This window comes from Pinus tabuliformis, chromosome 1_1 (assembly GCF_031772625.1).
Source record: "Pinus tabuliformis cultivar Carrire ecotype Pingquan chromosome 1_1, CPIR1, whole genome shotgun sequence".
NCBI classification, from domain to species: domain Eukaryota; kingdom Viridiplantae; phylum Streptophyta; class Pinopsida; order Pinales; family Pinaceae; genus Pinus; species Pinus tabuliformis.
Window position 1 is genome coordinate 378,407,444 of NC_142297.1, and position 10,446 is coordinate 378,417,889.

Here is a 10,446-nt window from a genome sequence, read left to right on the forward strand (position 1 = left end):
GGCTGATTCATAAGTTGATAGTAAAAGGAGATTGGTTGATTCACATGTACTTGATAATTATTTGATGTTCATGGATCGAGTCTGAAAATTAATGAAACGTGGTCCTTGGAAGAAAACAAGTAAGTCAGCACCTACAAGAGAAAAAGGGGTTGTAGCTCCCTTCCAGGAGAGACTGGAAAATGAGAGAGCGTTGTAACTCTCTGCAGGTTGCAGCCTGCATACTGGTAAAGGATTGCACCAGTACTAAATCATTGTAAAAGAAGTTTCTAATTGAAAGAAGATAGAGACACATTGCAGCAGGTGGTTTTCACCCACATTGGGTTTCCACCTTATATCTGGTGTTCTTTGGTGTGACTGTCTAGCTTTCTTGTTCCTGTTCATTATTATATGGTACTGACATTCATATTAATGATCAACATCTAAAGAATAATTTAAATTATAAATCTAGAGGGAATATTGAAAAGAATTTAATAATATTGATTCACCCCCCTGCAACAATTGGAATCAGAGTAGGTACTTCTGAAGAAGCTTGATCGCATGAAGGAAGATCCATCATCATGAGCAACTATGAGAGAGAAGCATCGATCAGGCTGCCAATTTTTGATGGGACCAACTTTGTCTATTGGAAGGTAAGAGTCACAGCCTATTTTCAATCTCTTGGTACAGAAGTCTAGGATATCATATATACAGGGTACACTTTTCCATCCACAACTCCTACAGATCCAACTGGTAAGAAACAATATGAAACAAATACAAAGGCTGTCAATAATTTATTGGCATGTCTATCTCAATCAGAATTTGTCAAAGTTATATAGTACAAGTCCGCAAAAGAAATATGGGACAAGATTGTTCTGAGCTATGAAGGAGATGAACAGGTAAAACGTGCAAAAATTCAAACTCTTAGAATTCAGTATGAAAATATCAGAATGTACAATGATGAAAGTGTGGCTAACTATTTCCTTTGTGTAGATGAGATTGTTAATTGTATGAAAAACTTGGGAGAAGAAATAAAAGAGGCTATTGTGGTTGAAAAAGTTCTAAGATCTTTGTCCCCTACGTTTGAATCTAAAGTCTCTGAAATAGAAGAAGAGGAGAATCTGCGAAACCTCACTATGTCATAGCTGCATGGAATTCTGACCATTTATGAAATGAGGAAAGGAGGACCATCAGACAGAAGAGCAGCTACATTCAAGGCCTCAGGCAAAGGAGATTGCTATGACACAGGACATCTATCAGAAGAAGATGAAGAATCAAATTTTGTCAAGAATCTTCAACGGGGTGCTGGAAGATTCAGAGGTAAGTTACCTTTCAAGTGCTTTGCTTGTGGAAGAGTTGGTCACTATGCTGCAAAGTGTCCTCATAAAAACAAGCTTGACAAAGGTAAGGAACCTGTCAGATGGAACAAGAAACAGAATGTAAATAAGAAAATTTATTACACTCATGAAGACAATGATGGACCTTCAAATAGTGACGAAGATGAACAAGGTAAAAATTATAGACTCTTAATGGCTTTTGAAGATGATGATTTTATGGATGCTATAAATGAAGAAGGTCTTTAGGAATAAATTTCTAGCCTCAAAATATGTTTAGAAGAGAAGAATGTGATCATTGATACTCTTCGATTCGAACTTGCTGAAAAGGAAAAACTTCATGAAAAGTTAGAATGTGAAATTGTTGGTCTTAGAAAAGAGATTGAGGAAAAAAAAGCTCTTAATCTTAAATTTATTAAAGGATCTGAAACTTTGGATGAGATTATCAATGTGCAACGTTCTCCACTAATCAAGACAGGTCTGGGATACAATGAAGAAGCATCTCAAGCATTCACCTCCAAAATTTATCTTGATGTAGCAAGGAGGAGCGAGCAAAGGCCTAACATAAATCATCAGGTAAATCAGGGACATTTTATCTCAAAAATGAACAGTCAAGTAAATCGGGGGCAATCTACTTTAAGGACAAACAGAAGTTACAACCAGCCTCAGGTAAAACCTTCTCAATTTGCCTCAAGAATGGATGTCAATAGAAACTACAATCATTTGGCTGGTAGAATTGATAATTAGGGGAGTTTCTTTAGTGGCCAATGTTTCTCTTGTAATAACTTTGGCCACAAAACAGCTCAATGTGTTGCTTATAAGACAATCATGACTATAGAAGCTCAAAAACAAAGGAGCATGACTGGAATTGTCAAAAGAACTTACAATAACTTTTCTACTCTTGAAAATGAAATAGAATGCTCGATTTGTAACAACTTCGGTCATGAAGATTCTTAATGGAAGAGCAGGTTTTGACAGACAACTCAGAAGGAGCAAGCCTCAAGTGTCAAAGCATGGAAAATGAAGGAACCACAACTCGAGAGATGCGGTATAGCTTTATATGTAGAAGGGTAAGAAAATCAATGGTACATTGACAGTGGCTATTCGAAACACATGATAGGTGATAAGGAAAAACTCCAGTCATATAGTGCCTTAGAGAAGGAGAAGAAGGTCTCTTTTGGAAATGACACCCCTGCGCTCATAAAAGGTAAAGGTTTTGTTCAGTTGAAAGAAAAAGTCAAAGCTGGAAATGTTATGTATGTTGATGGGTTAAAGCATAATTTGTTGAGTGTCAGTCAGATGTGTGATCAAGGAACAAAGGTAATATTTCAGTCAAATGGATGTAGTGTTTGTGATCTTGATATAGGAAAAACAATAATCAAACGCATAAGGACTCCAAATAATTTATACATATTCAAGAAGGACAACATCAATGTTGTCTAAGCAAGAATGATGAACACTGGTTATGGCACAAAAGATTGGGGAATCTTAGCTTCTCACAGATAAGGAAAGCATGTAAATACCAGGTATTTCGTGGTCTTCCAGACATCAGAATTCCAAACAATACAATTTGCAAATCATGTCAGTTTGGTAAGAAAACCAGAACTAACTTCCCTGAGAAGGAAGGATCAACTAGTAGGTCACTTGAACTTGTCCATACTGATGTATGTGGCCCATGTAGGAAAAGGTCACCTCGAGGAGAAGAATATTTCATATTATTCATTGACAACTTTTCCAGCGTGTGTTGGATAGGACTTATGAAGAACAAAGATGAAGCCTTTGAAAAGTTCAAATCATTCAAAGCCTTGGTGGGGAATGAATCAGATCACAAAATCAAATGCCTCAGTTCTCATAGAGGTGGGGCATTTACCTCGAATGATTTTTTCAACTTTTGTGAAGAACATGGAATAAGAAGGGAATTCTCTACAAATAGGAGTCCTCAGCAAAATGGAGTGGTAGAAAGGATGAACAGAACAGTTCAAAAAATGGCTCGTGCTATGCTGGATGAGTCTGGAACTCCCGAAATCTTCTGGGGTGAAGCCGAATTTGCTGTAGTGGTTATTCTCAACAAGACAAATAGTCGGGTAAACAACACTGAAGCTCCTCATGAGCTCTAGTATGGTGGGACTCCTTCGGTAAAAAAATTCGAAATTTTTGGAAGCAAATGCTATATTAAAAATAATGATGAAAACCTTGGCAAGTTTGAACCTAGAGCAGATGAAGGCATTCTCCTTGGTTATTCTCCTCATAGCAAAGCATACAAATGTTACAATAAAAGGCTTGGAAGAATTGTGGACAGCATTGATGTAGTGGTGGATGAAAAAGAAAACACTCCCAGGCAGGTAAGATCTGAAGACTACGAAGATAATGAGGACTATCCATCAACATCAAATCAGATTCATGATGAAGAAGAAACCCATGAGGCACCAGAGGAATAGATAAGGATATAAGAAAAGACTCCATCGAGGTATGTTCAAAAGAATCATCCAGAATCTCAAATTTTGGGGCAAAAGGAGGCAGTGATACAAACAAGAAGAACAATTGCAGAAGCTTCAAGCTATTTGGCATTACTCTCCTCCACTGAACCAAAAAATGTAAGAGAGGCATGCAAATATGAATGCTGGGTCAGGGCAATGGATGAAGAACTTGAGCAGATTGAAAAGAACTACACTTGGGAGTTGGTTCCTAGACGAAATGATAAGAATGTCATAGGGACACAATGGATCTTCAAAAACAAGTTGAATGAAAATGGGGAAGTAATTAGAAACAAGGCCAGACTTGTTTGTAAGGGGTATGCTGAACAGGAAGGAATAGACTTTGAAGAAACTTTTACTCCCATTGCAAGACTTGAGGCCATCAGAATGTTCCTTGCTCTCTCTAGCCTTCAAAAATTCAAAGTATTTCAAATGGATGTGAAATCAACCTTTCTGAATGGAGACTTAGAAGAAGAAGTGTACATTGAGCAACCAGATGGTTTCATCCTTGGGAATGATCCAAATCTTGTATGCATACTAAAAAAGGCTCTCTATGGTCTCAAATAGGCACCAAGGGCTTCGTGCTGTCGGTTGGACAAATAGCTTCATCAACACGGTTTTTCAAAAGGATCAACAGATAGCAATCTTTATATAAAAAATGAAAATGACAAGTTGCTAATACTTGTTGTGTATGTAGATGATATTATCTTTGGCAGTAATGAAGAAGCTATGAGTCAAAACTTTGCCGTGGGAATGAAGAAAGAATTAGAAATGTCTTTGCTTGGAGAGCTGACATATTTTCTTCCTCTACAAATCCAACAAAATGAAGGTGGTATCTTTTCATCTCAAATCAAGTACCTCAAGCAAATCTTGAAGAAATATGGCATGGAAGATACAGGATGCAGCCTCAGTGCAAATGATGAATCAGCAGCAGTACATCAACCAACCTATAGATCCATGATTGGAAGTCTGCTTTATTTGACAGGTACCTGACCAGACATTATGCATGTAGTGGGAATAGTTGGAAGATTTCAGGCAAGTCCAAAGGAAACTCATCTTCAGGTAGTTAGAAGAATCTTCAAGTATCTTCAAGGAACTCAAAACTACGGTTTATGGTATTGTAGAGATACAGATCTCACACTTAATGCTTATACAGATGCAGATTGGGCCAGAAGCATGGATGACAGCAAAAGCAGTAGTGGAGGTGCATTATTCATGGGTTCCAGATTAGTATCTTGGTTCAGCAAGAAACAAAGTTCAATTGCTTTATCTACAGCTGAATCAGAGTATGTGGCTGCTGCATCTTGTTGCACACAAATTCTTTGGATGATGCAAACTTTGCAAGACTTTCAAATCACTTATACTCCACCTATCTCCATCCTATGTGATAATACAAGTGCTATCAGCATTTCAAAGAACCCAATCATGGATACAAAGACCAAGCATATACCTATCAAATATCATTTTCTTCGGGAACAAGTGCTTGAACAAAAGGTCAAGTTGGAGTATGTTCTTTCTAAGGAACAAGTTGCTGATATACTCACCAAGCCACTGCCCAGGGAGACCTTTGAATACCTCAGGCAAAAGCTGGGGGTAGTTGATGCATCATCTTGTTGTTGAATCTCATCTGTTTCAGAGATTGTTGGTTGTACACAAATTTCTTATGGGGTATACGCGTATATTCGTTGGTTTATGGTTTGGTAAATGACCAACTAGCACAGGTTCAGGGGGAGCATATATTCTTCTAAAAATGCATTGTTGGCATTATTGTAGAAGAGCTTGGAGGAGAAAGTACAGAAGGAGAACATGGGTGCTGATCTAAATATTGTTGCTAATGTCCTGTCTCTATGTCTTATATGTCTTTATGGTGTATGGTGGTTTATGGTCCTCTTGAAGAAAATTTCTTTTGCAGATTTGGCCTACAATCAGGGGGAGCTTGACTAGCGCAACAAAACATATTTTTCAGCATATTCTCAGGAGGAGCATAACCCTTTGCCCTTGATGACAGAGGGGGAGAATTACTTTGAGGGTCTTGGGGTTGCCATCAAGTCCAAAGCGGGAGATTGTTGGCATTATGATTCAAGTTTGGCGATATGGCACAGGTGTTGTACTTGATGGCAACTCACTCAAGTGGCAAATCTCTGCTCAAGCTCTCAAAATCATAGAAAATGAGATACCCACAGGTGAGCCTAAGAAAAGCTGCAGACTCACAAGTGCCCCGAACAAGAAGTGCGGACATACCCGCAAGTACTCTGTTCAAAAGGTGCAGACTTCAAATTCACTCACTCCAAAGTAGAAAAATGCGTGCACGAGGGAATTTTTATGATTAATTCATGGTATCTTGTCTGACGTGCCTGATCCTATGGTTTTGGTCTGTGGTATTGATTCTAAAATATTGAACCCCCGGTTTTTGGGTCCCTTGTATTGGCTTTCTATGGTTTTGATTCATGGTTTCCGTAAGGGCTTGCCTATAAAAAGGAAAGGAGATCATTTGGCTATACACTTGACTTTCATGTTTCGACATAAAGAGATAAAGACATTCATAATTAGGGCAATTAGTTTTTCCACAACTCAAGGGAAAATATTTGACGAGAGCGGCATCTCATTTTTAGTTCTCCCTGTGCGGATATGGGGTGGGCGGGCTCACGCCCCAATGTCCTCCACCATGTCATATTACGCGCCAAGGCCCACGTGGGCAGTCCCCAAGTGGGCGGCACCAAAATGGTACCACCCAAAACCTTGTATGTCAGTACACCGCGCGGGGATTACGGGGCGGGCCGCCCAATGCGGACCCGACCCCCACTCATATATTTTTTTGCCTTTGTTCACGAGTTGAAATGTTTGCTGATGTACCCATGCAACCTTGGATGAAACATAGGCCGGTTTCGAACAATTTTACACTTTAATAAGATTTTGTGTTTAAAAGATGGTTTAATGGTTAGTCATGCATAGTGAATTAAGATTATTATATTTATTACTAGTAATTTTTTAAGTCTAACTATGTGTCTTGGAGAAATTGAATAAATTTGAATTAAGGATTAGTAGCTCTATTATGTTGTAGGTTATGTGTGGTATTCTATCCTTTCTTAAAGAGGTTTCATAAAGCCCTTCCTTTGACCCCTACAATTTTGTTTTTTAGGTAGGAGTTTGAGATTGTAAGTATTGTAGTCATTTTTAAAATTTCATGAATAAAGGTAGCCTTGATGATCTCATCCACAAATTAAGGCATTCTATTATGTAAGCTTATCCATGATTTGTAATTATTAGCACAAGACACCATAAAAATCATGTCAATAGTTGGCATCTTCAATATACAAGTCTCCATAAAATCTATTCACATGTTGGAAGTAAATCCAAGGATTAGACAAAGGCAAATATGATGGGATGATCAAATTCATGTATACTTTGCAAAGAAAATGTTGCAAGATATTTCAAAGATTAACAAGGTGTCACAATCATAACATAACCTTGCACTTGTTGAACCACACATGGTATGTTGAAGGAGAATGGTAGTTTTAAAAACCATTGGAAAAGCCTCCATGTACCACTCATAAATTGTTATGCCCCTGACTTGCAAGAAATTCTAGAATACCAAATATGAAATGAAATACAACCCAAAACATAGAAGAAAATGAGAAAAACAACAAGTATTCTATTATTAAGAGATGAAAGCAATGTTCACTTGCCTCTTCAAGGGGGAAACCTCCAACAGATCAGAGCTCGATTTCAAAATAAGACTCATTATTTCTCAATGGGGAGTCTTTATCCTTTATATAGGATTCATACTTACTGTGGCCTTCCCAAGCTATTGTCCTCGAATTAGAAATAATGTACATAGACTTTTAAAGAGACAACTAGTCATTGTTCTATTTCAGAGGAGTTATTCTTCTTAGACACCCATGCATTGTGGCTATAACTCCTCTTAGACACCCACTTACTGTGGCCTTGCCAAACTATTGTCCTCGCATTAAAAATAATGTACATAGACTTTTAAAGAGACAACTGCTCGCTGTACTATTTCAGAGGAGTTATTCTTCTTAGACACGCATGCGTTATGGCCATAACTCCTCCTAGACACCTTATATCGTGCCCTTGCCAAGCTATTGTCCAAAATACAATTTTTTTAGAATTTATTTATCAGTGTGCTAAACTCAAAAATATTTCTAAGCAAGCTATGATGTCCTCCTCAAAAAGCCATGACGTCTCATGATTGTTTCCCAATTACTTTTACTCTAACTACATCTCTATTTTCATTTTCAAAATGTCAATACTTTCTAAAAATACTTAAAAACAATGAAAATCCCTTGTCACAATATCTAAAACTCTAATAACAATTCAAGTAAAACACCTATTGTCTCATTATCTACTAAATGTAGTCGCTCCTCTTGAAATTGTCTTTCCTTTCAAAGTTTTCGTCCTCTCTGTTAGCTACCTATACCAATAGGTTTCATATTTCATGACTGGCAAGGGAAGGTCCAAATATGCTCTGCTTTGACTACACAAAGATCCCATATTTCCTAGAAGAAACAAGGTGTGTAAAGAGCTTCTCCTTGTTTTAATTTTGATGACCTTGGTTCAAATTTTGATGGATGATCCAACAGTTTAATCTGGATCATGCCAAGCTTTCAATTTTCAGTTGTAGATTAGAGAAAGAAATTCTGTCCAAACTGTCTAATCTTGGCAGACAAAGTAGTTCAGGTAGAGAAATTAAGGTTCCCAACAGCTTAATCTGGGACCTTGGAAGAAATAAGGGCAGAAGTAGATAGAGAAACAAAAGAAAAAGCCAAAGGAAAAGAAAAGGCAAGCAAGGGTCTGCAACTCCAAGTGCACCCTCCAAGAAGAAATAAAAAATGCTAGGCAAGTAGCTGGGTAAGTAGTTGGGGTTGCAGAAAGGTTATCTTTACCATTACAGATGTGTGAATTATGTTTTCCAAGGCAAAATCTATCAATGGACAAGGTGTTCATCTTCATCAAGTTACAGCAAGGAGCATGACTAACCTCCCTCTCCCCCTTCATTTCATTGCTAACATCCCCTCTTCAGCTAAGATCCATGGAAGAAGATCATGGTTTCATGGTGGTTCTTGTTCCTTTATAAACCGCATTCCCTCTGTAAACTTCTTTTCATTTTGATCTACTCTCTAAACTAAGTGAGTTTCAAACAAACTTAGTGAGATCCCCCTCATTTGCCCCCTTCATCCACATTAACCCCTAATTCTACTATATAACTCCCCTATCTTACCCTTTTCCCTAATAGTATTAACACCATGGTGTATAAACCCCCAAGTTTTTATAAATACCCCTCCCCTTGGCATTATAGCCATATGTTCTTTGAAAAGGGATCAAAATGACATCTGGTCACTTTGGTGAACCTATGCCATCTTACTCTCCCTTGCTACAGGTCAATCTACTCATTATACCCCTCATTTGCAGAAAAAACCATGTAAAAACCCATGTTACCCATAAAACCCTGTGAAAATGTGAAAAATGCCCGAAAACCCACTTTTTCCGCCTAAACCAAGTCGGGCGCGTATATTTGATTTTTCAAAAATACGTTTAAAAAACATTACAAACGCCTAGACCGTGACCTTTTCCCGCCTGGCGCGTTTTTCAAGAAAAGTATTATATTTTATTAAACCCGCCTGTCCGTATCTACCGGTCAACTCACTCACCCATCCGCCGTTAGATCGAGCCCATAAGATCTGACGGCCCACAGCGATATCGGGTTGGGCCCGACATCCGCCCGTTACCACCCGAGAAGATGACGAAGGGGTACGTCAGGCCTGTGCCACGCGTCCCCTTCTCGCTCTCTCGGGTCAGAGTCTGACACTAACCGTGCCGTATTTAAGCCGCCCCGAGAGACCGTGACGATTACAACACTTAACCGTAACCGCCACGGCTCTAGCCGCCTGATAGTTGGCCCACCTCAGCGCCACGTCAACTCCACGTCACCTCGCCTATGCCATTTCCTCCGTCCTTTGTCTGCCCCTTCGCCAACGTGGCTGCCACCTCATCGTCCCCCATGGATCAATGAGAACCCGCCATGTCACCCGATGATGTCAGCTGACGTCATCCGACCCTGACCCACCAATGACGTCATGCTGACGTCATCACAAAAGGGCGCCAAATTTGGGAAAAAGTCTATATTATGGCCAAAATTTGCGCTTTTACGTTCTTTTCGCTCTATTTTTCTTGCTCTGTTGCATGCCGTTCGCGTCCGATTCCTCGCCAACCTGCTAAAATCAACCAGGCGACCTCAAGAGTACCATTCCTGCCTGCTCATACAACCTCTGTTCGCTGTTCTACCAGGTATTTTTCGTCATTTTCCTCCGTACGCCTGCAGTGTCTATAAAATCTCACAGGAAGCTTAAAAGGACGTTAAACTCATAATTCACCGGTGAATTCCTCTACAGAACCTCTGTTTTCAACCACCACCTCGAAAAACACTAGCTGAGCCTTAAAATTCCCAAGTTTTGTCAAAACAATTGAGAAATGCTCGCGCAATCGTGAGGCAGTAGTTATATCCTTTAAAAAACTTGCTACAAGTGACAGAGGGAGGCCTGACAGTATTGCAGCCCCAATTCAAACAAAATTTCACTTGCTCTTGGATTAATTCCCCTCTGATACCTGTAGCTCACTTGCATTGTGATAAATCACCCCTGGAC